At 41.4% G+C, this 26,398-nt stretch overlaps 1 non-coding gene across 1 annotated transcript; it reads right to left on the bottom strand.

Annotated features, from left to right (window-relative positions):
• Positions 1-17,753: 17,753 nt before the first annotated feature.
• Positions 17,754-17,825, bottom strand: TRNAP-UGG (transfer RNA proline (anticodon UGG)). The gene has a single exon. It is a non-coding gene; the product is annotated as a tRNA-Pro (tRNA).
• Positions 17,826-26,398: the final 8,573 nt, after the last annotated feature.

The following is a 26,398-nucleotide window of genomic DNA, read 5'->3' as shown; positions in this document are numbered from 1 at the left end:
GTCCTTGTGAGTCCTTGGGAGCTCCTGTGAGCCCATCTCCAGCTGGGTCACACTCTCTACTCTCAAGGAGAGGGAACAATGATTCCAGTATTATTTCCTAAATCACTGTCAAAATGGAAAATAGATCCAGGTCCTTAGGTCTTATTTGAGTTACAATGAACCACAATGACCACCCACATTTTGTACATGTTATCGTTAATAATATGTCCTAAATACAATGTTGCTTATGTTATCATTCTCAGGAAAACCCCACAAAATAAATAAAGATCAAATTTACAAAAATATTGACAATAAAAGGGAACAGTAATGTAAACTAAAAAAAAAAAGAGATATTAAAATTACTTAAGAATTGACTTGGGACATCATCGTTAGTAGGGGACTACTGAGACAGATAGGGTTAACCGTACTGGCAGCTGAACAAAAGAGGTGCTAAAAGATTATCATCTAGACGTTGGGTAAACAGGAACCCACCCTGTCAACATGAGATAAGATTGAAAAAACCCATGATTTTCTACCTCCTTAGTGTTTTTCTAGTCTCCTCATCTTTTACAGGCTCCGCATGCATAGAAAAAGCAAGCGTGCTGTTTAACCTCCATTAGCCCTCCAAAGATGGTGATGTAGCACTGAACATCAAGTGGGCTTGCGCTATATCCCATTAGAAGGGATGCCAAGGGCTGTTAAGCGGACTCCATCTTGAATATCAGCAGGTTCCATCATAGATTCCAGATGCCTGAGCAACCCAATGAGCATACATCGCCATTTTGAGAAGTACCCGCCCCTTGAAAGAAGCCCACTAAATATGCATTACTCTCTTGTCTCCACAAACCCATATAAGCCCTAATCTTGCTTTCCTGTTCAAGTCAGTCTTTTGGAGAGGCCTAGATCCCCACTGACTCCTTTTGCTTGACTCAAGCCAAAGAAAGCTTGCTGAAGATAAAGTTTGTATTTGTGTGTATTCTTACTCAGGAAAAGACAAGGATCCTTTGTGTCAGATTGGCAATTGGTAACACAGCTACAAGTAAAAGGTGAATGGATCACAGGTGGTGGCATAATGGTTAAGAGCTATGGCTGTGAACCAAAAGGTGGGCAGTTTGAATCCACCAGGAGCTCCTTGGAAACCCTATAGAGCAGTTCTACTCTGTCCTACAGGGTCCCTAGGAGTCAGAATCAAATCCTTGCCAGCAAACTTTCTTGTTTATGTTTTTTGGATCACAGGTATGCTGTATGCTTCCTTCACAGAAAGATATGCTGCCTCTGTTCCTTCATGGTCAGTCTGATCACATCTGCCTTGTAGGACCAGGAAAATTCTAGGGGTTTCTGGTCCACTGATTGCACCTTTTGAAGATTTCTAATGCTTAATGGTTTCAAAACTATCTCTAATATTGTTCATATTTCCTTGAATCAAAGGTCTTTGGGAAGACAGGATTAGATGTTTGTCCCAGCCTTCAAATCTGACCCTCTATCAAGCTGTGATGCCTTTACTTTTCCATTTTCTTCTCCAACACAAATACCCATAGCAGGTACTCAGTGGAGAGACGATCTGGCTTGTACCTCTAACTGGCTGCATGTTGACTGTGTTTCTGAAGCCAAATATTTCTGTTTTAGATTACATTCTATGGACAGATGCAATGCTGTTATTCCATGTATTTGCTTTTTTTTTTTTTTTCTATTATCCACGTGTTCTCTCTAGGCCCTTTAAGCAAAGAGTAGTATCTTTACCACAGTCAATACTGCACAGGGGAGTAAGGAATGGGGAGAAATTAGGGTGCTGTGAGTAGAATCCCAAATTCAAGGCCCAACCTTAGATCCACTGAATCTGTGGTTCAAGCCCTCCAAGTGTACTGATGGTAAAACTTGGGAAGTACTACTCTACATTTGAGAAGGAAATGCTAAGGGCCAGGTGTGTGCTGAGGAGTAAGAGTGACTCCTGGGGTGTGCTGTCCATTCTCAAGCCATAGTTGTATTTGCCTTACATGGAGAGTTTCTCATCTTTTCAAGACCTCCAATAGTTAAGGTGACTTTGGAGGTCACACAATACATAGCTTATTTTTTCTGGATGAATTCACAAAGAAGCAAAGTGATGCTCTCTAGTGAAAATGAGACAGATAGGGTTTACTGTGTCAGTGGCTGAACAAAGCAGCTGTTAAAAGATTACCACCTAGAAGTTGGATAAACAGGAACCTGCCTTGTCAACATGAGATAAGATTGAAACAAGCCATGAATTACTATCTCCATCTTAGCATTTTTTTCTAGTCCTCTCCTCCTTTATAGGCTCCACTTGAGAAGAACAAAGTGTGACCACTGTTTGGCCTTCCTTAGCACTCCAAAGATGGCAATCAAGTGCCCTTGTGGTATGTCCCATAATAAGTCATGTCAAGGGCTGCACAGAGGACTCCATTTTGAATATCAGGGGATTCTATCTTGGATTCCAGATGCTCCTGCAACCTAATTAGCATACACTGCCATTCTGAGAAATACCTGCCCCTTGAAAGAAGCCCACTTAATATTCATTACTCTATTGTCTCCACCAAACCCCTAAAAGCCCTAGCCTTGCTTCCCTTTTTCAGCCAGTCTTTTGGAAAGGCTTATATCCTTGCTGACTCCTTTTGCTTGACTCAAGCAAAATAAAGCTTGCTGAGGTTAAAGTTTGTCTTTTGTGTGTATTCTTACTTGGGAAAAGAGAAGGACACTTTGTGTCAGATTGGTGACTGGTAACAAAAATACCTGCAGTTCGGTCAAGGTATTTGGGTGTCTATTATTTTTTTATTATAGACTGAACTGTGTCCTCCTAAAATATGTGTCATAAATCCCAACCTCTATGCCTGTGCTTACAATCACATTTGGAAATGGGTAGTTTTTGTTGTGTTCATGAGGAAGAATTAGCGTTGGGTGCCTTGAGTCAATCATTTACTAGATATAAAAGGGGCAATTCAGCCAGCAAAGATGGGAGAAGATACACACCATGCCACATGGAGATCTGCAATGAACCAGGAAACAAAGCCTGAAGAGAAAAGGAGTTTCCCCCAGAGCTGACAAGAGGAAGCCATCCTCTAGAGCTAGGGTCCTGAATTTGAACTTATAGCCTCTGTTTATTAATACTGTTCACGTCCGGTATTTCTGTCATAGCAGCACTAGGTAAGTAAGACAGCGCAGTGGCCCTCAACTCAAAATCCAAGCTAAAAGAGACTGCAAGTTTCAAAACAGAGACTGTACTCTTTATGAAAAATTTTTATTGTGCTTTAAGTGAAAGTTTACAAGTCAAGTCAGTCTCTCACACAAAAACTTATATATACCTTGCTACATATGCCCAATTGCTCTCTCCCTAATGTGACAGCCTGCTCCCTCCCTCCACTCTGTCTTTGTGTGTCCATTTCCTGAGACTGTAATGGTGATCTTTGTCCTCACAGAAAGATTTGGAACCCTGGACCCGGCTGCCTCTCCAGACACGACCATGTGATTAGGCCAATCTTCTGGTCTAGGACTAAGTTGTTAAGCCTATAACATGAGGGAATTGTGATTTAAAATCTTCTTGGCATTAGGTAGGCTTATGGTCTGAAAGACACTGCTTTGTGGCTAATAGACCATTCCTCTTCCTCCCTGGAGGAAATCTTGCCACTACCCACTTTCTTCATTGCCCTCCCATGTGCATTCTTCTTTCCTAAGCCACGGATTTATTTCTGTTTGACTCTTGTAAGGGACTCTTGTTTTGTGGCAACCTTGGCTTTCCTGATACTTCACTCTTCCAAGAACCAGGTGTAAGCAGTATAGAAGTCCACTGTAAAAGTATAGGTGAGCTGTGTTCTAGGGTAAAAACACCACAAGTTTAATAAAGCAAAAAGAATGTTTGATTTGGCATATATTCAAAGAGACAAAAGTAGGAAATGGACAAGCATGCCGCCAGATCTGCGCATATCCAACTCCAAGGAATATTATAGAATAGACAAAAGCAGAAAAATGGACAAAATGTGCTGCCACAGCCATGTCTGTTCGAGTCCAAGGAATGTTCCACAATGACCAGTACATATGAACATTACCAAATGGGAAAACCAGAAATTCACCCACACTTTCATGATTGAACCCACCCTACTCCAACAAATTCTCCATGACAATCTCTTTTACATGCTGTGTGCACAGCTTTTAAATCATTGAAAAGACTTCCAGTCTTTTTTCACTAAAGGAAAGCTAAATAAGACCCATATGCAACCTGTTTTGACTTACCTACAAATTCGACTTACAGACACCGTCAGAAAGTGATCTATTTCATAACCTGGGATGGCCTATAGTCGTATTTTACAATCCACTTGCCAATATCTGTATTTTAATTGGTGTATTTAGACCTTTTACATTCAATGTAATTGTTGATTCTTCCAGAGCTTGCGGTTGGCATTTTGTTTTCTGTTTGTACTTTCTCTTTCTTTTTTACTTCTTTTTTACTGTCTCTTTACAGATGACTTGAAATTTTAAAAATCCATGTTAATTTATAGAGTTTTTGAGTGTATCTCTTTGCATAGATGTTTTTTAGTGGTAAAACAACATATATGTACATCTATATGTATGTAAAAGTATGTATATATAAATCAGAGTGTGTCATCATATTACCCATTCAAATTAAGTGTAGCAAGCTGTCTTAGGCTGGGTTCTCTAGAGAAGCAAGACCAGTCAAGCATGTAAACATACATATATATAGGAGAGAGAGGTAGTCATACCAAGGAAATAGCTCATGGGGTGGTAGAGGCTGGAATGTCCAAAGTCTCCGGGTCAGTGTGGAGACTTCTCTCAATACATGTAGCCATGGGCTGGCAAACCCAAGATTGGCAGGTCAGACAGTAGGGCTCTTGCTCACAGGCTTTGAAGACTGGCATATCCAAAGATCAGTAGGCAAGATGACAGGTAAGCTGCTAGCTCAAGTTTGAAGAAAGAGAAGTCAGAGTAACATAAGCCAGCTGCAGGTTCCAGAACAAGCAAAACCTTAAGATCCTTGCCAAAGAGTCCACCTATACCGGATGCAGACCACACCCTCAAGGAAATCCTTTTTCAACTGATTGGCTACTCACAGCAGATCCCAGCATGGAGGTCATCACATATCAAATCTCATCATGGAAGTGATCACATCATCATACAACTGCCAAACTACATCATAACTGCCAAACCACTGAGAATCATGGTCCAGCCGAGTTGACACACAATCTTAATGATCACACAACCTTACCTCCTTTTTTTGGGGGGGGGGGGTGGTGGTTTAATCTTCTGCATCTCTATGCATGCTTTTCTTAATGATGCAACATGTCTACCATGAGTGAGTCACTCCTACTTTTCATTTTCTTTCTAATCCCTCTTCTCGTCCTTCTTCTTCTTCTCTTCCTTTTTTATGACTTATTCACTGTTTACTGCTCACATCCAAAGGAACAGGATAATTCTCTTGATGAAGTTTGTACATTAGGATATTTCATCCATAATGTGATCTAAGATAGTTTGTGACTTTGACCTAAACCTGGAAAAATGCTATACACGTAATCCAGGAACACAAGGGAAGTTTTGGGATGAAGGAAAGACTAAGCTGTCTAGGGAGGAAAGATGCCACAGGGCATGGGATAAGACTATTGTTTATTCCTCCTAATTAATTCAGCACTTCCAAGAAACTGAGAATATGTGAAAGCAGAGAATATGCAATTGCTTTTCTTTAGGAATTTCTGAATATATAATGCAAATTCTTTAGGAATTTCTGAATATGTAATACATAATACCTTATGAATATGTAATACATAGTTGGTGGGTCACACTAAATCACCCTGGATGGGTTTCTCTTCAATCCCCAAGGAAGTTAGAGAAAAATTCTAAGGAAAATACCTGGGAGGTTAGCATTTTGATGACACAAATGTCCCTCCAAGCTATGTTGACTCTCTTCTCCCTACTTGAAGTAGCCTGGAAACCTCCAAACTTCACCTAAAGACATGAGGAGCACTCTCACATGGAGATTTGGGACCCACAACCCTGGCTCACCTGCATATCAGGTGATTCTTCTCCTTGTTGGTAGAGAGTCAACTTGTTAATACCTCTGTTATGAATGGATTCTAATAAAAGATTTTCCTGATGTTAAAAGCTGGCATTTCTGACAAGGGGAGCTCCTCTTTGAGCTTTCAAACTTTGCTCCCTGGAGCAGTACCATGTCATCTTTGAGGCAGAAAATGTGTGAATGAACCAACATATGGTGTTCTCTCTCGTGCTGTAATCTAAATCCTTTATTGGAGATTTAGTTCTTGGCTCATATTTCTCTACCCAGATGCATCATTATTATCAGTGACTTAGACCAGTGAGCCCTCGAAGAAATATGTCACTTCTGAGTATCTCACAATCTCACAGTTTATTAATTCTAAGTAATTATGTTCAGAGCTTTCAGGTGATATTTGATTTCTTTTTTGAATGTTGTTAAATTTTTTTCAATTGCAAAGTTAATAATTTGAAAACAGAAACTGAATGCTTCCTAGCAACTCTTTCACTTTCAGATTTTGATTACTTTTTAGTGTATTGGCCTGATGGATAGGCCTCTGAATCCAGATCAGAAGACAGAAGTTTCCAGTCCATACTTGGTCCCTTGTTTATTGTTGGGCAAGAAGTGGAAGCTTCTTGAATTGACTTCCAGTGGTTGGCTCTAGAGATGTTGCTGGAGGGGAGGGGTGGAGTTTGGGTTGTGTCTTCTGGCATAGATCAATAAACAAACCAAAAACTGAAACCAAACACTTAGTCATTGAGGTTGAGTTGATTCCATAAAGATTAAACCTGTTGTGGTCCAGTGCATTCCCACTCATAGTGATTCTATAGGGCAGAGTAGAACTGCCCCATAGGGTTTCTAAGGCTGTAAATCTTTACGGAAGCCAACTGCCCCATCTTTCTCCATTGGAATGGCTGGTGGGTTGCACCACAAAGCGCCTAAGCACTACACCACCAAGGTTCCTCAAAGATCAGCAGTTAACATTAAAGAAAACTAAAAATGGTCAGAATCTCAAGAAGACCTTGAGCAAACCTATGTCCCAATAATTGTCATCATACTAGATTTGGTCAATAGTTTGCATTATGTCAGTGACAGCAAACCACTAGAAGTATTGTATAAAGAGTTGTTATCGACATTATAGTGACCCTGGTTTTCCTGGCTCACAGTCTTCCTCTAGGACTGGTAGACGATGGCCAAGAAAAAGATGTGAGCAATAAAATAGCCCACTGTAAATGATGGAATAAGCTTCTCTGGAGAATTCTAGGTTTCAGATGGCCTGTAATGAAAAGTTAGTAATGTGGTTATTAAGCCTAAAACTGGCTTTGAAATCTGGACCCTCACAGAGTCTGAGGCACATCAACTGCGCTAACCTAGCTCAGGGATTCAACTTTTCCTGACAATTACTGTCAAATACTCCATGGTGAAAACCCTGGTGGTTCAGTGGTTAAGAGCTTTGGTTGCTAACCAAAAGGTCAACTGTTCGAATCCATCAGGCTCTTCTTGGAAGTTCTGTGTGGCAGTTCTACTTTGTCGTATAAGGTGGCTATGGGTCGGAATCAACTCGAGGACAAAGGGTTTGCTTTTTGGTTTTATTCTCTAAGTATTCTTTCTGTTATTTGCCTTGCTCTGTAAGCACAATGCACTAATATTTGATAAACTCAAGGCAAAATCTTCAGGCAGATCCACCTTCTACATTCAACATTGCTCCCTACCACCACCAATGGAATTTCTTTTGGTTCTCTCAGAAGTCCCCAAGATCGGAGTTTCTGTGCTGCAAACAAAAACAATCTCATGTATGCCCTCCAAAGTGTGCAGTTTGTCTATCCTGCAATGGCAAGACAGTCTCTGAACTCTCATAGCCAGAGTTGTGCATGAAACGAGCTGGTGTTTTCTGCAGAACAAATGATCTAAGTCCATTTTCCTTAGAGAGAGCCTTCTTACTACTTGTTAACTTCAAGGAAGCACAAGAGAGATGGAAAGCTCAGAAATGATCTATCTCCTTGATGGTCCAGAATCCTTTGCATCCACAGAGACCCAGGTACAAGCCCTCTTCCACCCACTTCTTTTCTTCTTTTTTTTTAACCTGTGCCTCAACCATCTATGTTTCTTCCCAGCATCTGCAGCCCCTCTTTATCAGTGGACATAGCACTCTGCCCCTCCTAGCCATCTTTCCCCTCCCACTTTCTTTGTGTCTACTGCTCCTCTTCCTGGGTGAAGCCTTCCCAGGCTCCTTATTCCCCATTCAAATTTCTATGCCAGTGGTTCTAAACGTATCGGATGGTAAAAATTACCTGGGGACAATTCTAAAGTATATTAATTTATGACCCCATCTTATTTCAATGCAATCAGGAACGGGGAAGTGGACCAAGGAATCCATATTTTTATAAAGTTCTCGGGCTATTATTCCCAAGCTTTGGTGCCACTGAAATACACCCTATATAGCATGTATGACCCTTATGTCTTTGTGTTTATTATATTACCTTTTAGTATCTTTCTGCCCCTGACTTCACAGTTCTAAATTCTAGTAGTCCAAATCAGGGTGTCAAAAAACTTATTGCCATCAAGTCGATTGTGACTCCTAGATGACTCATAAGAACCCTATAGGACAGAGTAGAACTGCCCCATAGGGTTTCCAAGGCTGTAAACCTTACAGAGGGAACCCTGGTGGCACAGTGGCTGCTTGTTGGAATGGAACAGGAGCTCAGCTAGAGAAAGATGTGGCAGTTTGCTTCCATAAATGCTTACAGCCTTGGAAACTCTGTGGGGCAGTTCTAGTCTGTCCTATAGGGTCACTGTGAGTCAGAATCCACTTGACTCCGATGGGGGGATTAATCTTTATGGAAGCAGACTGACACATCTTTCTCCCCACAGTGGCTAATGGCTTCCAACCACCTAACTCCTGCTTAGCAGCTGAGCACTTACCCACTGTAACAGTAGGGTTATGTTTTTATGGAGGCTGTAGGGGAAGATCCTTTTTTGTTTCTTACAGGTTCTGGTGAATCCAGGTGGCCCTTGGATTACACCTGCAGTAGAACTCCCTGGCCATCTTTCCTCTGTGTGTGTCTCTGTCTTGTCCCCTCTTTTATAAGAATACCACTCAAATAGGATTTGGGCTCACACTAACCCAAAATGATATTATGTCAAGTTAGCTGATAAAGTGTTCAAGAAGCTATTTCCAAACAAGGTCACATTCTCACATACTGGGAGTTAGAGCTTCAAGATATCTTTCTGAGGGGGACGCAACTGAATCCATTACATAGCTGTGTGTATATACCATAGATTATTCAAATAGCTTCCAATTAATGGACACGTGGCTTATTTTTAGGCTTTTTCTATTACACAATTTAAAAAGATTAGCTACTATCATATTTCATTTTGTATTTTTACCCATGTTTATTTGGAATTGATTGCTAACAAAAGGCTTGCTGAATGGGAGGATAAATGCAAATAATATTTTGCTAGCTGCAGCTGTGTAAGTTTGGAATCTGTGCGTATCACGTAGTAGAAACTCCATGAAGATATGTTGGAGAAAAAGAACTGGAATAATTTAATGGAAACACTTCCATGAAAAGTTACTTAGGGCATATCACTTTTGTTTTGGGAGTGAGAATTCTGCAGCCACAACTGCTTTTGATCAGTACAATCAGAACTTAGAGTACAGTAAGTGGGGTAGAGAATTTCGGGTTAGGGAGGATAGAAAGGATATTGGTTTTCCATGGAGAGGAAAAAAAGCAAGCTCCCACTAGGACTCGAACCCATTATCTATTATTTACGAGACTTTTAACCAACCAAGCTATAGGGCTTTTACAAACGTGAGTCTTAACGCTGTTTCTTTTCTTTTCTTTTCTTTTCTTTTTTCTGATTAGGCGAAATATTCTTGCTGCAAAATCTACACGGTCCAGACCAGTTTACGGTGAGAATGTGGACAAACAACAAGCAGACGTTTTGCTTATTCACATGTGCTGTAGAACTAATAACGCATTCAGAGTTTCCAGCCGCTTGAGTGTCAGCGCCAATAATGCAATTAGTCCAAGGGTAACCCTCAGCAAGTGTCGAGGCAGCCCAATCGTTCCAAAAGGGATGCACTCTTCTAAAAACAAACTTCGCCATTACGTGGCTCATCTTTTATAACTTAGATTCTTCGTTTGGACACCCTAATGAGGGTCTCTAACAAAGGAATTTCACTTAGTCTCTCCCTGACAAGTGATCGTCACTTGCACTCACAGGAAGCAGTGATTTGGAGGGGACGGAACTGACCAGAAGAGAAGGCTGGGAGGGTTGAATTCAGCTGCTGCGTCTCCCTCAAAACCATACCCACCCAGTGCCGTCGTAAAACCATAAAAAAAAACAAAAAAACAAAAACAAAAAAAAACCATAGCTCCTTAAAATCCCGGAATGCCAAAAGGAAGCGCTGTAATGACTCTAATCAGAAAACCAGAGGTGTAGAGCCTCTTGGGGGAAGGGGCAGGGGAAGAGAGGCCGGCTGGCCACACTGGTTTCCTGAATCCAGGTAAAATTCTCCTGAAGTTAAGAGTCTTTGGGCTCCAGGGAAACCCCGCTGTGCCTACTCACTCAAGGCTGGTTTCAAGCGCAGTAGGTCATCCGCTCGCAAACAATGTAACTTCTTCTGGTCTCTAACCCGGCCCTTGCACCCTGCGGTAACCCCCGCCTCTGCCCGCGGTTGAATCCCCAGGACGCTCAGAAGGCGGGGTTGGATAGCTGTGAATAAGACCGCAGCCCTGCTCGCGGGAGAATGTCGGGCATGGGACTGTAGAAGAGCGGTGGAAGTCGAGGTGAAGCTACAGAGCCCCTGGCCCCTAGGACACGCTGGGACTGAAACGCCTGAGGGGATCAGCAGGGTAGGCCGACAGGGGAGGGGAGATCCAAGGACATCGGCCAGATCGCTTTGGTGGGGTGAGAGCTGGCGGGATGTGTCCTCTCAGGGTTTGGGGACGACACCAAGGAATAGGTCGTTTGCAAACTGACGCCGGCTCTTGGATCTGGGAAATAAGACCGTCCACACATGCAGCAAAAACTGGGAGATCTATTTCCACAACAAGGAAGCTCTCTTACAAACGCATACATTTACGCACAACACACAGAACCATGACTCGATTTCCAGGTGGGTGATGCGGGAGCTCCTCTGTTCCCTGGTTGCGAACATAAGGAATAACTTCCCGATGCCCACCCCTGACCCCCAGACGCAGCTGAGGAGAGGCTTCACCTCCGCCTGGTCACAATAAACTCACACGATTTGCGTCTTCGTATGGAAATAAACATTAACTGTTTTCCCATTTCTACTCCAAAGCAAGAAGCCCTTCACCACGCTAATTTGCTCACTAATCCTCTGTTCCCCTTCCCAGTGCCATTGAAAAGCAAGACAGGAAAAGATGGACTGAAAGAGGAGACAAAGAACGAACGGGCTCCATCATTTCATTTGGAATTTCCTTAGCTTTCTGAGTAGAGTTTGGAGTGTGGGACAGCCTGAGGTTACCAAGCAGAGAAGTGTCTTACTGTTTTACTTTCCCTTCTTCGCGCTCCTCCTCTACTAACCCATCAACGGTCTCCAAAAATTGGATCACATTTTTCAGGCACGGATGGCAACAGACCTCATGTAATTTCAGATTTGTCCGTAGATAATAGTGAAGCGGATTTGTACTTATAAAAGTAGGAGTCGTATAAACAATACTTCGGTGCATAAGTAAAATGGCACCCCCAGGCAGCGGGAATAGCTCAGTCCGAGAGCGTTAGACTGAAGATCTAAAGGTCCCTGGAGCAATCTCCGGTTTTAGCAGTTTTGTTTCCCTTTGCATAATTATGATCATAGCTTTTTAAATATAACAGTTGCATTCCCAGGCTTTAGGAGTGTAGTAGAACTAAGTGTAAATAAAGTTTAGGAAAAACTTCTCTGGAAGGAGGGCGTAGCTTACTGGTAGAACGTGTGCTTTGCATGTGAGAGGTGTAGAGATCCATCCCCAGCACCTTCAGAGTTTTCCTCTATTTCAACACGGTTTAAACTCATTCTTTAAGGAATTGAGCCCTGGGGTCGTCCAGGAGTTGAGAACTCCGCCACCAAACAAAAAGCCGCAGGCAGATTCTCGGAAACACTATGGAGCAGTTCTATCCTGTCTTACACTGTCACTATGCGTCGGAATCCACTCCATGGCAACCGTTTTATACTGTCCCCCACCCCCCGAAGGAATGCAAATATAGTTCTCCTAATATTTTCAATACCATTCCTGCACACATACAAAGTAAGAACATAACCCGGTGGATTCCTCCAATGCTCTTCCATTCACAGGCTGTGAGCCTCTACATCCCTTAAGGAGACTGTGACAAGGGAAGGAAGATGTTAAGAAAGGGGCGAAATGAAGAGCGTGATCCCAAAGGAATCACTTGGAACATGCTGACGCAAAAGCCTGCACATTAACTGGTGGTTCACCCTGGCTCTCATTTGTAGTGTTATTAAAAAGACAGAAAGGCAGAAAAAGAGATGGGGAAAGGCTTCTGCAGACAGTTTTCTTTAGTGCATTGTGTTTTCTGGGCCAAAGGATGGAGCAAAAGCAGAAAAGCCTATCTTAATGCCCACCGATTTCTCTACGGGAGCTCGGCCCAAAATTCAGCAATGGACGACCGTAGGTCCCGAGTCTTTTTAGATGAGCGCTTGACTAGGACTCTGGGCAAGGTAACGCAGTCAGTGAATTAGAAGATTTCCTAATACGAAAGGAGAAGAAATAACTAGAATCAACACATCCTCAGCCGATATTCCATAATATCAATTTTCCTTTACTACCTCACTAACTCCATTTTCCTCCTTAATTTAAGTCTTTAAATAAAATATTTACTGGAAATCTGAGTTAACAACAAAAGGAGGTAGACCCATGTGAAGAAGCAGGGAAAAGCTTTTCTGTCAAAATGGAAAATAGGTACAGGCAGTATCCGACTTGCCACATATTTGAGTTACAATGAACCGCACTTACCATCCGCATTTTTTGTACATCTTGTCGTTCTTAATATGCCCTACATACAATGTTGTTTATGTTATTATTCTCATGCCAACCATGCAAAATAAAGGATAAACTTATAAATATATTGACAAATAAAGGCAACATGAATGAAAACTAAGAAAAGCAAAAAAAAAAAAAAAAGAAATTCAACTTACATAAGAATTGACTTAGGACACCACCGTTAGTGGGGCACTACTACAAATAATTTTGGTGAAGTGGCACGACTCAAAATCAGAAAAAACAGCGGCAAATATCCATTAATAATCAGAACCTGGAATGTACGAAGTATGAATCTAGGAAAATGGGAAATGGTCAAAAATGAAATGGAAAGAATAAACATTGATATCCTAGGCATAATTAGTGAGCTGAAATGGACTGATATTGGCCATTTTGAATCAGACAATCCTATAGTCTCCTATGCTGGGAATGATAACTTGAAGAGGAATGGTGTTGCATTCATCATCAAAAAGAACATTTTAAGATCTGTCTGGAAGTACAATGCTGTCAATAATAAGATACTATCCATACGCCTACAAGGAAGACCAGTTAATATGACTATTATTGAAATTTATGCACCAAACACTAGGGCCAAAGATGAAGAAATAGAAGATTTTTATCAGCTGCTACAGTCTGAAATTGATCGAACATGCAATCAAGATGCACTAATAATTACTGGCAATCGGAATTCGAAAGTTGGAAACAAAGAAGAAGGATCAGTAGTTGGAAAATATGGCCCTGGTGATAGAAACAATGCCACAAAGCAAACGATAGATTTTGCAAGACCAACATATTCTTCATTGCAAATACCTCTTTTACCAACATAAATGGCGACTATACACATGGACTTTGCTGAATGGGACACACAGATATGAAACTGACTACATCTGTGGAAAGAGACAATGGAAAAGCTCAATGTCATCAGTCAGAACAAGGCCGGGGGCCAAGAACCATCAATTGCTCATATGCAAGTTCAAGCTGAAACTGAAGAAAATCAGAGCAAGTCCACAAGAGCCAAAATATGACCTTGAGTATATCCCACCTGAATTTAGAGATCATCTGAAGAATAGATTTGACACATTGAACACTGGTGACCAAAGACTGGACGAGTTGTGGAATGAGATCAAGGACATCATCCATGAAGAAAGCAAGAGGTCATTGAAAAGACAGGAAAGAAAGAAAAGACCAAGATGGATGTCAGAGGAGACTCTGAAACTTCCTCTTGAATGTCGAGCAGCTAAAGCAAAAGGAAGAATTGATGAAGTAAAAGAACTGAACAGAAGATTTCAAAGGGCCTCTCGAGAAGACGAAGTAAAGTATTATAATGACACGTGCAAAGAGCTGGAGATGGAAAACCAAAAGGGAAGAACATGCTCGGCCTTTCTCAAGCTGAAAGAACTGAAGAAAAAATTCAGGCCTCAAGTTGCAATAGTGAAGGATTCTATGGGGAAAATATTAAATGAAGCAGGAAGCATCAAAAGACGATAGAAGGAATACACAGAGTCATTTTACCACAAAGAATTAGTCGATGTTCAACCATTTCAAGGGGTAGCATATAATCAGGAACCAATGGTACTGAAGGAAGATGTCCAAGCTGCTTTGAAGGCATTGGCGAAAAACAAGGCTCCATGAGTCGATGGAATATCAATTGAGATGTTTCAACAAACAGGTGCAGCGCTGGAAGTGCTCACTCATCTATATCAAGAAATATGGAAGACAGCTTCCTGGCCAACTGACTGGAAGAGATCCATATTTATGCCTATTCCCAAGAAAGGTGATCCAACTGAATGTGGAAATTTTATCCTTAACATCAGACGCAAGCAAAATTTTGCTGAAGAGCATTCAAAACCGGCTGCAGCAGTGTATCGACAAGGAACAGCCAGAAACCCAGGCTGTTTTCAGAAGAGGATGTGGAACCAGGGATATCATTGCTGATGTCAGATGGATCCTGGCTGAAAGTAGAGAATACCAGAAGGATGTTTACCTGTGTTTTATTGACTATGCAAAGGCATTTGACTGTGTGGATCGTAACAAATTATGGTTAACATTGAGAAGAATGGGAATTCCAGAACACTTAATTGTGCTCATGAGGAACCTTTACATAGATCAAGGGGCAGTTGTTCGGGCAGAACAAGGGGATATTGATTGGTTTAAAGTCAGGAAAGGTATGCGTCAGGGTTTTATCTTTTCACCATACCGATTCAATCTGTATGCAAGCAAATAATATGAGAAGCTGGACTATATGAAGAAGAACGGGGCATCAGGATTGGAGGAAGACTCATTAACAACCTGCATTATGCAGATGACAGGACCTTGCTTGCTGAAAGTGAAGAGGACTTGAAGCACTTATTAATGAAGATCAAAGACCATAGCCTTCAGTTTGGATTGCACCTCAACATAAAAAAAAAACCTCTCAACTGGACCAATGAGCAACATAATGATAAAAGAAAAAAAAGATTGAAGTTGTCAAGGATTTCATTTTACTTGGATCCACAGTCAACGGCCCTGGAAGCAGCAGTCAAGAAATCAAAAGACACATTGCGTTGGGTAATTCTTCTCCAAAGGACCTCTTTAAAGTGTTGAAAAGCAAAGATGTCACCTTGAAGACTAAGGTGCACCTGATTCGTTCCATGGTATTTTCAATCGCATCATATGCATGTGAAAGCTGGACAATGAAGAAGGAAGACCAAAGAAGAATTGATGCCTTTGAATTGTGGTGTTGGTGAAGAATATTGAATATACCACGGACTGCCAGAAGCAAGAATAAATCTGTCTTAGAAGAACTACAACCAGCATGCTCCTTAGAAGCAAGGATGGAGAGACTGCGTCTTACATACTTTAGACATGTTCTCAGGAAGGATCAGTCTTTGGAGAAGGACACCATGCTTGGCAAAGTACAGGATCATTGGAAAAGAGGAAGACCCTCGATGAGGTGGATTGACACAGTGGCTGCAACAATGGGTTCAAGCATAACAACGATTGTGAGGATGGGGCAGGACTGGACAGTGTTTCGTTTTTTTCTGTATAGGGTCGCTATGAGTCAGAACCGACTGGATGGCACCTAACAACAACAACAACAAAACAACAACAACAACTACAGATAAAAGGTGACTGGATCACAGGTATGATGAAAGCTTCCTTTGTAAACAACAGTCTCTGTCTCTGTTCCTTCATGGTCAATCTTATCACATCTGCTTCTTATGACCAGTAAAATTCTAGGAATTTCCATTCCACTGCTGGTAAATTTCTAATGCTTTATGGTTTCAAAAAGGTCTCTATCTCTGTATGTATTCCTGTTGAATCAAGGTATCTTTGGGAAGACACAGAATTTGATGTTTGCTCCCAGCGCTCCCATCTGGGATGTCATTACTTCTCAATTTTTTTCTCTGATGTAAATATCCATAGCAGGTAGTCAGGAGAGAGATTGTCTGGATTCCAAGTCTGATTAACCTCAGGTTGGTTGTATTCTTGGGGTCAATTCTTTATTTGTTTTAGAACCCATTTTATCAACAGAGGTAATGTGGTCATTTCATGTGTTAGCTCTTTTTCCTGTTATCCACTTGTTCTCTCCAGGCACTTTAAGAATACGGTAGAAAAAATTGAAAGGGTCATGTGGGGACAGTAATACTGGCTTCATAAAATGAGCTAGGAAGCATTCCCTCCCCTTCTATTTTCTGGAAATGATTGTGTATAGTCTGGGTTAATTCTTTAAATATTTGTTGGAATATTCTAATTAATCTTTCTGGACCTGGTGATTTTTTGGGGGGTGGGGAGGGGTAGAGGACTTTTAAAATTAGAAAATTAAATATCCTCGATACAATGCTATTCAAAACACATATTCATTTGGGGTAACTGGTGGCCATTTGAGTTTTGTGAGCAATTGGTCTGTTTCAATTAAGTTGTCAAATTTATGTGTGTAGCATAAATTAGGCTATTTCCTTATTATTCATTTGTTGTCTGTAGAGCCTGTATTGATATCCCCTGTTTCATTCCTGATTCTGACACTTTGTGTTTTCCTTCCTTCTTTTTTTTTTTTTTGGTTTGTTTGTTTCTGTCAATCTAGAGGTTTGTTATTTTATTCATCTTTTCGAAGAACCTACTTATTCTTTCACTGCTTTCCTCCATTTTGTTTACTTTCAATTTATTTCTGCTCTTATTTTTAGGATTTCTTTACTTCTACTTGATTTGAGTTTACTTTGCTCTTCTCTCTCTTTTTTTTAGGTTCTTCAAGTGAGAGTTAAGGCTAATCTCCTCTGGAACTGAACCACTGTGGCCGCTGGTAGAGTCGGTCGCTCGAATGTGGATATTCTACTTAATGTTGGGTTAAGTGCCTCCGCGTTTCTTGATCGCTGTAGTTTGGGTTGTCCAAGGTCGTCTAATCACGCATCCACCACTGACTGCTTTGTTAAGGATCCTAAGAAAGGGTCATTTTAACCCACTGCGATTGAGTCAATTCCGACTCGTAACGTCCCTACAGGACAGAGCAGAACTCCGCTATAAGGTTTCCAAAGAGAGGCTGGTGGACTCAAACTGTTAATCTTGTGGTTAGCAGCTGAGTTCTTAATCACTGCCCGCGAAACCAAAAAACCAAACCCACTCCAAAGCCTCTTCCGACTCATAGTGACTCTACTGGACAGAGTAGAACTGCCACTTAGGGCTTCCAAGGAACACCTGGTAGATTTGAACAGCTGACCATTTGGTTAGCAGCCTTAGCTCTTAACCCCTAGACAGGGTTTTCAAAAATGAATGGAAGAAAACAGGGGCTCGTCCGGGGTTTGAACCCGGGACCTCTCACACCCAAAGCGAGAATCATGCCACTAGACCAACGAGCCGCCACTGTAGCTTTAAGGTTTCCTCTGATCTGACTGAGCAGGTGGGACTGCTTAGATGATTAAAAGAACTAAAAAATTTTCGTTGGGCCATTTAGTTTTCTCCTTTCTCTCCGTCCTTCTTTTTCTACCCTGATATTCCATGATAAAAAAAGGATATGCTCCCTAAAACCCAGTATTTATCTACTAGTTGTTCTGGCAAAATCCTTCTTGCTTTGGGGTAAGGACTGGTTCTTTTTCTTTCCCTTCCTTCTTGTCTTTCTTTTGCTGACGCCCTGCCCTGGCATATACTAAGCCCCAGGAAGCCGAAACGGGAGAAGGCTAAAAGCAATCAGTTGGACCATCGGCTTCCTTTTCGTGTGAGAAGAGCAAACATAATAAAAGAGATGAGAGGATGAGGGTTGCTATAAAGTGAAGAGAAGGTGCCAGGGATTGAAGCAGAAAACCCATGAGTGCGAAGCACGCTCTCTACGACTGAGCTACACCACCTGATGGCTGACTAGCTTGGTGATGACTCTTGTTTTCATAAAAGCAAACTGATATTTTTTTCTGTGGGGCTTCTCCCTCACCGCCCCCCCAAAAAGCAAAAATAAAAACTCTAAGAGTTCCCTAGAAAGAGGCCATTGGGTTAAATGCCACCCTTTCTGAAACCATTCATGTGGATACTGTCTAGCGCTGTCACAATGAGGTCAACTAGATTGTAGTCTGAATAACCGTTTCTGGTTCTAGGATCTTCCCACTCTGGTAGTCGACTCCAAGGTACACTAGCCAACAGATACTTTAAATGAAAGTTACTTGCCTTCACCAGGAAAGTCCCCGGAGGATCACACCTCTCCAACATATATCACATGGAAAATGACTCCAAATTGAGGTCTTCTAAGACCACCAGCAGCCACCGGCTTTAGTGGAACTGGTTAATTGAACTTCCCTTCTAGTTGGATCAGTGCCCTGCCAACATCCCTTTTCCAACTGACTCTCATTGCGTCTGTCAAGTCACACCTTCTAAGCTTGTCCCCTTAGCTCTGGGTTCAGAACTCCGTCTCCATCCCTCACTTTACAATCATTCCCACAAAACATTTTAGGGGTTGAAGAAACTTCAACACTCCATCAGTTTTAAAGGAACTAACTTTTTTTCCAGACTGGAGGAATCTACAGGTAAAAGCGGAGTCAGGATGGCAGAGCAGCGACGGTACAAAGCTGTCCGACTCTTTTCCCCTGAGAACCCACTGACATAATGGTAAAGCTTGCTGAGGATATAGATGTTTGAAAGAATACAGTCAAAGAGCCCTGGAAATCATCAAAATGTGCCACCGGTGAACTGGAAAATAAGAGGAAGTCCTGGATAATACAAAACAGAAAGGGTTGAGTTGCTGAGGAAAGAGCTGAAGTTAGATCTGTTCTCTCACTGGGATGCTTTCAGCTTAGTTGTGTATGGCCGATGATCTCTACTTCGAGTCCAAAGCCTCTTTATCCAAGATCCTCCATATGATATTGAGGAAAGTGTTCCAGGCAGGTCTTTATTTAAAGACTTAAAATACTGGTAATAAAGATCAAACAACTCCCCAGAAGCCTGGACTGTGCTCCAAGACTTCTGGGCATTTTATTATTAAACATTCCCCTGTAAATTAACCTCATTATTCAATCCAGAATGCTCCTTCTTGTTTTCCCAAGGACCTTGCCCACTTTGAAATAAAAAATGGTACATGTCTAGCCTAAAAGTTTCTTTTCTGCAAAACCAGTATCTCTAGGATTTTGTGTATTCCATGTGACTTCTTCTGAACTACTGTACGAACTGTACGTTCTTGCTTTTATCACAAAATTTTAAACAGTATATAAGCCAAAAAAAAAGGCTTTGTGATAATAGCAGCAATTTCTCTAGAAATGACAGCCCATTTGCAAACATCTCTCCCTCCCTCAATAAATAGTTGAGCTCTTTAGTCTTATTGTTTTAACACTGGGGAAGTCAAAAAAGGTTGGAGGCTCTCGGCTCAGTTCCAACTCTCCTTGGCTTAGAGCTTTAGAAAATTTACTTGAGAAAGTGAGTATTGGAAGGTATCTGTTGTTGGGTAACTTGGTGCAGGAAGAAGACATATTTGAAAGTAAACCGAGGAATTTCCAACCCTGGGAAAGGATCTGGTACTTTTAGAGCTTTAGTCTAGCACTCTCCCAACTGAGCTGTGTATGTCACACCTTTACTTTCACCTACACTAAAGATTTTCTCAGCTTTCTGTTTGGAAAGGCTTCCTTGAGAGATGCCCTTCCCTATTTCCTAGCTCAGAGGATTTTGGGCACGCTGTGCTACTGCCTACAGTTATGGAGCCTAAGTATTACTACTAGCTGAGGCAGAGGTGGGGAGTTAGACCTGGAATGGGTGGAGAGAATCCATGGGTAGATCCTCAGCCTTCTGTCTTTTAATTGACACAAAAGGATGTGTTTTTTTTTTTTTATGGTCTCCCTAGAAGTGTTGCATATTTTATTTAAAATTAAAAAGAAAAATACCAGAAGTCCTGGTGGCACAATGGTTACCAGCTAGGCTGCTAACCTAACGTTCTGTGGTTCAACCTAACTACCTGCTCTGCAAGAGATGGACCTGGAGATCCGCTCCTGTAAATATTGCAGCCTACAAAATCCTATGGGATGGCTCTACTATGGAAATTGTGGGCTGAGACATTGTAATATAGTACATGATGGTGGACTTAGAAAGTGCTTCGCTACTAATAGAAGGATCAGTAGTTTGAACCCACCACCCGCTCCCAGGGAGAGGGACATGGCAGTCAGTTTCTGTAAAGATGACAGCCGCGGAGGCTCTATAGGGGCAATTGTATCGTGTCTTATAGGGAAAACCCTAGGAGGCAGTTCTACCCTGCTCTACAGAGTCGGTAAGAGTTGGGGTCGACTTAAAAGAAATGCCTTTTGATTATACTTGCGATTCTTTTCTGCTTTGATGTTATGTATGGGGAGGTGGGGGAGAAGGGATGGTTTTAATTGCAAGAAAAGTTTAAAGTCCTGTAGAAAAAGAATCACCATACTGTATGAGTGTACAAATGTGGGTGCGGTGTATGGAAGAAGAAAAAAAAAAAGAAGAAGTTTGTGATAAAAAAATTTGGGTTTGAATCTTGAGTCCACTCCATTATTAAACTGCTGGAATAAGGAAATTTGTTGAACATCGTTGAACTTATAAACAATTTTAAGAATATCTTGAATTTTCTTGCTGATAACAACCCTACAGCCTTACACCCCTGTTTGAAATTTCCAAATCTCAAATTATTTCTGTTTGAGGAAAGAACAATAATAAACATTTCTATATGGAAAATTCTGCTGAACATTTAAGAGGGAACCTAGAATTCTGAACAATGAGAGCAAACGGAAATGAAGTCATCAAGATTCATGTATGAACAGTCTCGTTTTCCCACTCTAACATCAACCTGTTTCTTGACATTCTTTATCAGGGATAACAGGTAATGTGTGTGTGTGTTTGTCATTTTGATTTTTTTCTTCTTCTTCTTTGCAATATTTTGGTTTGACAGTATCTGTTTTCCCTGGAAACTCCTGGACACTGTCAGGAGAAAATAACCTACAGTCCTCCAAACTCAGAGCTGCATCAAGTTGCAAAAGGAAATTTGGTACAAAATGAGAAGCAACATTAGAATAGGGATACTGAGTGTACAGAATCTGGGTGCCACATAGTTTATCCTTTAGGTCATACAACTCATCTCAGCTCAGATGTTTGCATTTTATTTCTTTAAGAAATACTTGATTAGACAAAGAGTATCATATTTTATGGCCTAAATAAACAAGGATTCCTTTAAATTCTATTGAGGTGGGGGACATAGGGCAATTACCAAAATGTAATTAGCTTCCATTCAATATCTTAAAAATGAGGCCCATGACTACTATGTCAAAACAGATGCTGTAAAGATTGAAGGAGATCATTCATGTGACCACATTTCCATGTCCATGGGTGATATGAAACACGAATTTTGGCAGGTCCTACTCAATCCTCTCAGCCTAGTGGTTCTCCCAGGACAACACCTACTCAGGTACCATCTTCTCTAGCCAGTGCTGTCCAGTAGAAAGAGAATGCAAGCCATAAATGAAGGACACTTATGCAATTTGCGATTTTCCAGGAGCCACATTAAACAAGTAAAAATAAGCATGTGGATTTAATTTTAACAATATAGTTTATTAACCTGATGTATCCAGAACATTATCAAGCAATCGATTTAAAAGTTATGACTTTTGGTTTCTAGTCTGGCATGTAAAGAACTTGGAAAGAATCTCTCCTATGGTCAAAACAAGAAAAAAGTTGCAAAATTAACAGCTCTTAGTAGAAACATCAGAGAATTGAGATCACAGGGCAAACGAACAACTTGAAAACTGGAAACAAACAGGCTGATACAGAGACTCACTGCTCAGCAGGAGCAGAAACGGTCACTGCATCTGGAACCAGCATTGATTAGAATGATTTGTTCTGGAGACTGAGAGTGCAGTGCCTTAAGAGGAAAAAAACTTCTGAAGGCCCTTCACACTTTTGTGAGTTTTACCACGAGGAGCAGAGCCACATTCTCATCATAACTTTCAGAGAATAGTCCGCCAGTTCTTCTTGGAAGAAAGGGAGGACTGAAAGGAACTGGTTTTTAGCAGTGCTCAGGTGGTGTAGTGGTTAAGTGCTGTAACAGCCAGTCGAAGGGTCGGCAGTTCAAATCCACCCGGCGCTTCTTGGAAACTCTAGGGGGCAATTTTACTCTGTTCTGTAGGGTCCCTATGAGTCGGAATCGATAGGGCGGTGCTGCGTTTGGTTTTGGGTTTGCTGTTCTTAACAATGGGCTGCCCTCAAGGGAAACTACTTTATCAGATCCTAACCATCAAGGATTTTATCACGTTTTTTTAAACTTGCTTAGGGAAACCTTGGTGGCATGGCGGCCAAGAACTAGGGCCGCTAACCAAACAGTCGGCAGTTCGAATGCGCCAGGCCCTACTTGGAAACTCTATCGGTCAGTTCTACTCTGCCCTACAGGGCCAGTATGAGTCAGAATCGAATCGACGCCACTGGGTTTGGCGAAAGAAGGGATACATCCAACCACAGCCTTTCACGTGGAGGAGCTAAGCCCCCTCTAGCCTTGCAGGTGGGGGAGAGTTTTGTAAATGAAAAGGTTAAACAATACTTTGAAAGTATATCTAAAAATCGCTACCCAAAGCAGCAGAAATAGCTCAGTTGAGAGAGCCTTAGCCTAAAGATGTAAAGATCCCTGGCAATTGCGAGTTTCAGCAGTTTTGTTTTCATTTACACAATTATCATCCTTTTATTAATATAAGAATTGTATCCCAAGGCTTTAGGATTGTAATAGAACTACGTGTAGATAACGTTTAACGAGACGCTCTCTTAATGGGAGATGTAGCTTAGTAGTAGAGCACACGGTGTGCGTGTATGAGGCCTTGTGTTCGATCCCTGGCATCTCCAGATTCTTTCTCTGCTGCAACGCGATTTGAACCCACTCTTTAAGGTATAGAGCCCTGGGATAGTACAGGAGTTAAGAACTCGGCTACTAAGCAGAAGGCCACCAGCAGGTTCTAGGAACCACTATGGGGGCAGTTCTGTCGTGTCCTATAGTCTTGCTAACAGTCGGAATCCCCTCGACCGCAACCTTTTTTTTTTTTTTTTTTTTAAGGCATACAGATTTAGTTCTCCTAATATTTTCCATACCATTCCTGCACACATAGAAAGTAAAAACATAATCCGGCGGACTGCCTTGAATGCTTGTCCATTCATAGGCTGTGAGTCTCTACATCCCCTAAGGTGACTGTGACAACGGAAGGAAGACGTTCAGAAAGAGGAGAAACGAAGAACCGGATTCCAACGGAATCGCTTGAATTACCCGAATCAAAAGCGTGCATATGAACAGGTGGTTCCTTGGCTCCCATTCCTACTATTATTCAAGAGACAGAAAGACAGAAAAAGAGGTGCAGGAAGTTCCTTCGCGCGCAGTTTTCTTTAGTGCCTTGTGTTTTCTGCGCCAAAGGGCCGGTCCAAAGCAGAGAATCTCATCATATGCCCACCGAAGTCTCCACTGGAGCTCGGTCAAAACTGAGAGATAGACGACTGCCGATCCCGAGTCTTTTTAGAGAAGTTTGAGTGGCTTGGAGCTGGAAAAGGGAACGAAGACTGTAAAGAAATTAGAAGAAAAAAGAAATTAGAAGCCTTCCTAAAAAGAAAGTGGAAGAAATAGGCAGAATCAACACATTTCTAATTGATATTCTACAATATTAGTTTTTCTTTATTTCCACACTCACTGCATTTTCCTCCTGATTTTAAGCCTTTAAGTGAAAACATTTACTGGAAACCTCAGATATCATCAGAAGGAAGTAGACCCATGTGAAGAAGCACGGAAAGTTTTTCTGTCAAAAAGGAAAATAGATCCAGGTAGTTTATGACTTAGGTCTTATTTGAGTTGCAACGAACCGCACTTACCACCCACCCTTTTTTGTACATCTCATCTTTAGTGATATGACCTATATCCAATGTTGCTTATGTTATCATTCTCATACCAACCCCGCAAAATAAATAAAGATCAAATTCATAAAAATATTGACAATCAAAGGCAACAGTAATGTAAACTGAAAGAAAAGAGAGAGAGAGCTATTCAAACTACTCAAGAATTGACTTGCGACACCAATGTCTTTGGGAGACTACTATAAAAAAAAGGGTGAATAGATCACAGGTGGTGGTGTAGTGGTTAAGACCTGTGACAAAAAGACTGGCAGTTCGAATCCTGCAGGTTACCTTTGTTACTTCAAGGTCAATCTGATCACATTTGTTTTATAAGACCGGGAAGACTCTAGGGATTTCTGGTCCACTGATTCCACCGTTTGAAGATTTCTTATGCTTAATGGTTTCAAAACTGTCTCTAACACTGTATGTATTTCCTTGAATCAAAGGTCTTTGGGAAGACAGAATTAGATGTTTGTTCCCAGCCCTTCAGTCTGACCCTCTATCAAGCTGGGATGCCCTTACTTCTCGATTTTCTTCTGCAACACAAATATTCATAGAAGGTAGTCAGGGGAGAGACTGTCTGGCTTCTAACTTTAACTGGCCACATGTTGGCTCTGTTCCTAAGGTCAAATATTTATGTTTTAGGATGCATTTTATGGAGAGAGGCAATGAGGTCATGCCATGTACTTGCTTTTTTTTTTTTTTTTTTTCCTGTTATCCACTTGTTCTTTCTAGGCCCTTTAAGCAAACAGTAGCATGTTTGCCACAGTGGACACTGCACAGGGGAGCAAGGAGTGAGGAGAAATTAGGGTTCTGTGAGCAGAATTCCAAATTCAAAGCCAACCCTAGATCCACTGAATCTGTGGTTCAAGCCCTGGAAGTGATACAGATGCCAGAACTTCAGAAGCACTGCTGTGTACATTACAGAAGGAAATGCTAAGGGCCAGGTGTGTGCTGAGGAGGAAGAGTAGCTCCTGGGGTTTCCTGTCCTTTCTGGAGCTATGGCTGTATTTGTCTTACATGGAGAGTTTCTCATCTTTTCAAGATCTCCAATAGTTTAGGTGACTTTGGAGGTCATACAAAAGAGCCCTTGTTTTTTCTGGATGAATTCAGAATAGAAGCAAACTGATGCTCTCTAGTCAAAATACCAGAAGTTCAGTCAAGCTATTTGGGTGTCTGTTATGGATTAAATCCTGTCGCACCCAATATGTGTTGTAAATCCTAACCTCTATGCCTGTGCTTACAATCATATGTGGAAATCGGTAGTCTTTGTTATGTTCATGAGGCAGGATTAGTGTTGGGTATGTCTGGAGTCAATCATTTACAAGATATAAATGGAGCAATTAAGCCAGCACAGATGGGTTAAGATAGATGCCATGCCACAAGGAAATCTCCAAGGAACCGGGGAACAAAAGCTGAAGAGAAAAGGAACTTTCCCCAGAGCTGACACAGAGAGGAAGCCATCCTCTAGAGCTAGTGTCCTGAATTCAAACTTATAGCCTCTGTTAATTAATAGTGTTCACTTGTGGTATTTCTGTTATAGGAGCACTAGATAAGTAAGACACCGCAGTGGTCCTCAATTTGAAATTCAAGCTAAAAATCCTCCAAGTTCCAAAACAGAGACTGTAATCTTTACCTCTGTCCTCACAGAAAGATTTGGAAGTCTGGACCCTGGTGCCTCTCCAGATGCCACCTTTTGATTAGGCCAGTCTTCTGGTCTAGGACCAAGTTGTTAAACCTATTACATAAAGGATTTGTGATGTAATATGTTCTTGGTATTAGGCAGGCTTGTGATCTGCTTCGTGGCTAACAGACCATTCCTCTTCCTCCCTGGGGGAAATTGTGCCACTGCCCACTTTTCTTCGTTGTGCTCCCGTGTGCATTCTTCTTTCCTAAGCCACTGCTTTATTTCTGTTGGACTCTTGTGAGAGACTTTTACTGAATGGCAACTTTGGCTTCCCCAGTTATTCACTCTTCCAGAAACCAGATGTAAGCAGTATAAAAGCCCACTGTAAAAGTATGGGTGATTGCTCATGGATAGGAAGACTTAACATAGTAAAAATGTCTATTCTACAAAAGCCATCTA

This window comes from Loxodonta africana, chromosome 1 (genome assembly GCF_030014295.1).
Source record: "Loxodonta africana isolate mLoxAfr1 chromosome 1, mLoxAfr1.hap2, whole genome shotgun sequence".
NCBI classification, from domain to species: domain Eukaryota; kingdom Metazoa; phylum Chordata; class Mammalia; order Proboscidea; family Elephantidae; genus Loxodonta; species Loxodonta africana.
The sequence above is the reverse complement of the archived record's forward strand: the minus strand, read 5'-3'. Positions and strand labels throughout refer to the sequence as shown.